The 5,850-nt window shown below is 37.1% G+C and overlaps 1 pseudogene across 1 annotated transcript; it reads left to right on the top strand.

The window, feature by feature from the left end:
* The first annotated feature begins 343 nt into the window (after window positions 1–343).
* LOC309809383 (serpin B6-like) lies at window positions 344–1,442 on the top strand (annotated as a pseudogene). The gene has a single exon. The product of its transcript is annotated as a serpin B6-like (transcript).
* The last annotated feature ends 4,408 nt before the right edge of the window (window positions 1,443–5,850 follow it).

Below are 5,850 nucleotides of genomic sequence, written 5' to 3'. Positions count from 1 at the left end.
CTCCTGCCTGAATACCTTCACTGGGAATTCAGGCATCTCCTGGTTTTTCCCTGGAACTGAAACATTGGATCCTCTCTTGTGGGGTCTCCAGCCTGTTGGCTTTCAGATTGGAGCTACACCATCAGCTCTCCTAGTTCTCTAGCTTGGTGACTGCAGATTTTGAGACTTCTCAGTTTCCTTAATCATATGAGTCAATTCCTTATTCCAAAGGAAATATATGTGTGTGTGTGTGTGTATATATATATATATACACACATGCACACACACACACACATATGTATGTAATTATGTTATACATAAGTATATTATAATATACTTCTGACTTGTATGGATATTGAGAAACATGTTTTTCTACCCCATGAGCATCTTCTCTGCCCTGGTCATGGTTTTCATGGGAGCAAGTGGAAAAACCACAGCCCAGGTGTCCCAGGCATTTCTTTAAGTAAAAGCAGAGGCAGAGGTGAAGATGCTCACCAGGGTTTCCAGTTACTCCTCATCAAAGTTAACAGAACTGGCACACTGTACTTGCTTAGAACAGCCAGCGGTCTCCTTGGAAAAAAGTCCTGTGATTTCCTCTCATCTTTCAGAGTTTCCTGTTGCAAATTCTACCAAGCAGAGATGGAAGAGTCGACTTGAGCAACATTCCAGAAGAGTCCAGAAACCACATGAACACCTGGGTAGCCAAAAGTTAAAAGGTAAAATTATAGAGTTGCTGTCTCCAAATTCAGTTAATTCAGTGACTAATCTGATTCCTGTGAATGCCATCTAATTCAAAGGAAACTGGGCTCATCAACTTAACAAAGTGCAGACCATAGAAAGACAATGGAAAGTCAGCAAGAATGAAGACAAGCCTGTGCAAATGATATTTAAGGAATATACCTTTAAAAAGACCTATATAGGAGAACTATTCACCAAAATTTTGGTGCTTCCCCATATTGGCAAGAAGCTGTATATGTTCATCATGCTTCCAGATGAAAAGACCAGTTGGAAAAGGGTGGAAAAATAACTTACTTATGAGAAAATCATAGAATGGACAAAACTAGACATGATGAATGAAGAAGAGGTGGAAGTTTCCTCCTTAGCTTTAAACTGGTGGAGAAATAGGACAGACAGGATACTGTTTGCAGTCTGGGAATGATGGATGCCTTGGAGCAGGCCAGGGCAACTCTTCTGGAGTGTCATCCAAGAGAGACCTCTTTCTGCCCAAGGTACTGCACAGGTCCTTCGTGGATGTCAATGAAGAAGGCAGGGAGATAATGGCCACCACTGCTGCCTTCATGATGATGCCACCTGTAAGAATGATCCCCAGGTTCTGTGAGGACCACCCCTTCCTTTTGTTTATCCAGAACAACAAAACCAATTTTATTCTTTGTGTGGCTGATTTTCCTCCCTATAAGGAAATGGTTGGTGCAGCTGAGAGACATTCTCCTGTCACCTACTGACCCACTTTTCCTCTGAAACTTCACAGTATGTCTCCAAGCCAAAATGACTTTGGTGACAATCCAAAAATAAAGGGTCCAACTTTGAAAAAAAATGTAAATAATTAAATGTAAGTGATTCTGTTTCACTGGAGAGCCCTGACTAATACATGTGTGGATTCACTTAAAAATAAAATGGGTGTGTTTAAGTGTATACAAATATTTATTTACCCACATTCATATATACAATATATTATGCATACTGTAATAAATATTTTAACCATAGCATATACTATATACAGAGGACAGAACAACAGAGAAAGGAAGAGGAATTAAAAGGTGATAACTAAAAAGTCATCAGAAGTTACAAGAAAAGAAGAGAAGGAATATTACTCTGGAAGTCACAGTTCTGGATTACATCCTTAGTTTAACATTTACTAGTAATCAAAACCCAGGTATGTTGTGGGGAAGCTGGGCAGGGTGTATAGAGTCAGCTCTTTCAATTCTATGTCAAAGTAGGACATTTAAAGGAATTCAAGTTGTTGGAGGATCCCAGCACTGGGAAACTGAATAATGAGAACATCTTGGACAGTGAGCATCAGTCACCATTTTCCACAGATAGTAAGATCCAGGTGGGAATCCACAGAAGAAATAAGGTAGACATAGGAGAAACAAGAGGGCAGGGACTTCCCATCAACAACTGAGTTCAGAATAAGACTTTGATTCCAGAGGAAACCAAAAAAAGCAGAAAGGTTTCACAACTTAATTATGCTGCTTGGGGAAAAAGTGAGTCCTGAAGCCTGGATTCAATGTTTAGCTAATTGGGAGAATAATAAAAAATTGCATAGTTTACTAGTGTCCAGATGTGGCCAATTCCAGGTCATGATTTTGACTCATAATTATTATCTTTTTCATGAAGAAATCCTCTTTCTTTCTGGTTAGAATTGACCATTTATTTCTATTTAAGATGCAGCTTCACAACAAATGCTAAGGGAACTTCTCTAGGCAGGAAAGAGAAGAGAAGAAAAAGACCTACAAAAACAAACACAAAGCAATTAAGAAAATGGTAATAGGAACATACATATCAATAATTACTTTAAGGGCTTCCCTGGTGGTGCAGTGGTTGAGAGTCCGCCTGCCGATGCAGAGGACATGGGTTCGTGCCCCAGTCTGGGAAGACCCCACATGCCGCAGAGTGGGTAGGCCCATGAGCCATGGCCGCTGAGCCTATGTATCCAGAGCCTGTGCTCTGCAACGGGAGAGGCCACAGCAGTGAGAAGTCCACGTACTGCAAAAAAAAAAAAAAAAAAACCAAAAAAACCCAAACAACCCAATCCAAAAATGGGCAGAAGACCTAAACAGACATCTCTCCAAAGAAGATATACAGATTGCCAGCAAACACATGAAGGGATGCTCAACATCACTAATCATTAGAGAAATGCAAATCAAAACAACAGTGAGGTATCACCTCACACCGGACAGAATGGCCATCATCAAAAAATCTACAAACAGTAAATTCTGGAGCGGGTGTGGAGAAAAGGGAACCCTCTTGCACTGTTGGTGGGAATATAAATTGGTACAGCAACTATGGAGAACAGTATGGAGGTTCCTTAAAGAACTAAAAATAGAACTACCATGTGACCCAGCAATCCCACTACTAGGCATATACCCTGAGAAAACCATAATTCAAAAAGAGTCATGTACCACAATGTTCATTGCAGCACTACTTACAATAACCAGGACATGGAAGCAACCTAAGTGTCCATCGACAGATGAATGGAGAAAGAAGGTGTGGCACACATATACAATGGAATATTACTCAGCCATAAAATGAAATGAAATTGAGTTACTTGTAGTGAAGTGGATGAACCTAGTGTCTGTCATACAGAGGGAAGTAAGTCAGATAGAGAAAAAACAATGCTGTATGGTAACACATATATATGAAATCTAAAAAAAAAAAAATAGTTCTGATGAACCTAAGGGCAGGACAGGAACAAAGACACAGATGTAGAGAATGGGCTTGAAGACACAGGGAGGGGGAAGGGTAACCTGGACAAGTGAGAGAGTAACATTGACATATATACACTACCAAATGTAAAATAGCTAGTTAGTGGGAAGGAGCTGCATAGCACAGGGAGATCAACTGTTGCATTGTGACCACCTAGAGGGGTGGGATAGGGAGGGTAAGTGGGAGACACAAGAGGGAGGGAATATGGGATTACATGTATACATATAGCTGATTCACTTTGTTATACAGCAGAAACTAACACAACATTGTAAAGCAATTATACTCCAATAAAGATGTTTAAAAAAGGAAACACAATTCTTGGAATTCTATCAGTTAGAAAGAAACACAATTTCCTAAATTGGCTTTGTCTCCTAATTACCTCTGTAACTGCCTTCTCCTATTATTTTGTACCTTTGTAATAAAATACCCTCTTAACTGGTGTCTCTAACTTTTGTGCCTCTCTTACCCAGTCTTTATTCCACATAGCAAATAAAAAATTATGTTTGTGAAACACACACACACTCACACAAATATGTATCTTAGAATCCATATGTGTGGATTTTATAATATATAATAGTCTATGTTGTAACAGCATGTATTTATTCTATTACATATCTCATGACTCTTACTCTGGAAACATTTTATTTTTATTTTGCATCTGTGTTCCTTACAATTTCCTACACTTTACTGTAAGTCACAAAGAACAAATATTATCATATATATATACATATGTCACCTTCTTTACCCTATCAATGTGCTTTTAAATTTTATTTTATCCAAGAGTTACATGAATGGCTTAATAAAGCTTAGGTTCCTGGGCCCCACCTCCAGAGTTTCTAATTCAGTACGTATGCGACAAAGGGACTGTGGAATTTACATTTCTGAAAATTTCCCAGGTCATCTCAGTGACCACACACTGAGAATGACTGTCTGTCAATACCTGACAATTAGTAGGGTCAAAATTATACTCCTAATAAATGCATAGAGAAATGATAATCCTGGTAAAACTTGTTCTTTAGATCTAGGCTCAGAAACCAAGGTCAGTGTGTGTTATTGAGTAGAGAACCTTTGAACATTATTTGAAGGAGCTTGAATAGAACAGAGAAGGGAAATTGGTTAAGGAGTGAGGCAGTCATTGATAATAATATTTTCATATTATCTATTAATTTTATTAACACCTTGAATTTGTGCTGCACCTTTTTACTAGTGAATCAGTAAATAATTTTTGGAGCGCCTGTCCTGAGAAACAACTAGTATTATACCCACTGCAGGGCATGGCTAATTTTCTACTAGTCAGACAACTTTTGTATTGTTTTTCTTGCATGTTAACTTGCTTGCATTGTCTAACATTGAGTCCTCTGGTTATACACTACTGCAAATAAGAGTGATCATACTTTTAAAATCTTGCTGATTAATGCAGTGGCTGTAATTTATAAGAAATTTAGGGTATTTTTTTAACAGCCTCTGATTTGTGCATTTACCTAGAGCATTAAACAGAAAAAAAGAATTCATATGCTTGGGGGAGTGGTCACTGTAGAAACAGCAGGTGAAAAAATAAAACAGAAATCGGTAAAAGAAATTGCTTCTGGAGAGTGAGGCTAAGGTGGGGAGAGATGGAAAAACATCAGAAGACATTTTAAATGTTTGTTTTGTAAACATGTGCATGCATTGTTTTGATTATACAAATACAAAAGTAGATATACCCAACATTTTGAACATATATAAAAATTTATGCCAATTTTCATCTACTTTGGAGGTTCCATGATCACTTCCTTTGAGGAAAAATTGGTATTTTCTTTACCAAGTATTTACCATTTAATCATATTACTTGTCATTTTATTTTCATTGATGTAAATTTTTACGATTTTTATTTTGCAAACTTTTTTGGAAATATTAGTGCAAAAAGAATGGATACTCTTATGGGTACAACTGAATCACTTTGCTGTACACCTGTAACTAGCACATCACTGTTAATCAACTATACTCCACTATAAAATAAAATGTTTTTTTTTAAAATTCTGAACAATAGGACAATGAAAACCCATTTACATTTAACCTGGATTCATGAATTGCAAACTTTCATCACATTTAATTTTCTTCCCCCTCTATTCACATATAATTTGCATGCACACATGTGCATGCATGTATGTAGTGTTATATTTTAAGTTACAGATATTACATTTTACCTTTTATACTTCCATGTGTTCCTTTTAAGAATAACTTCCTACATAACCACTGTAACATCATCACACCACTAACATTTCAATTAAATTCTGTTCTCACCAAATATAAATTCCACATTCGCATTTCCTCATTTACTCTGAAAGTGAATTTCATTGTCTTTCTTAAAAATTCAGTATTCAATAAAGGATTATATGTTGTATTTGATGATTGTCTCTAATCTCTTTAATTCTAGAACATTCC

The sequence above is a fragment of the Mesoplodon mirus genome (assembly GCF_964341445.2).
Source record: "Mesoplodon mirus genome assembly, chromosome: 8".
NCBI lineage: Eukaryota > Metazoa > Chordata > Mammalia > Artiodactyla > Ziphiidae > Mesoplodon > Mesoplodon mirus.
This window is presented reverse-complemented; position numbering and strand designations above follow the sequence as displayed.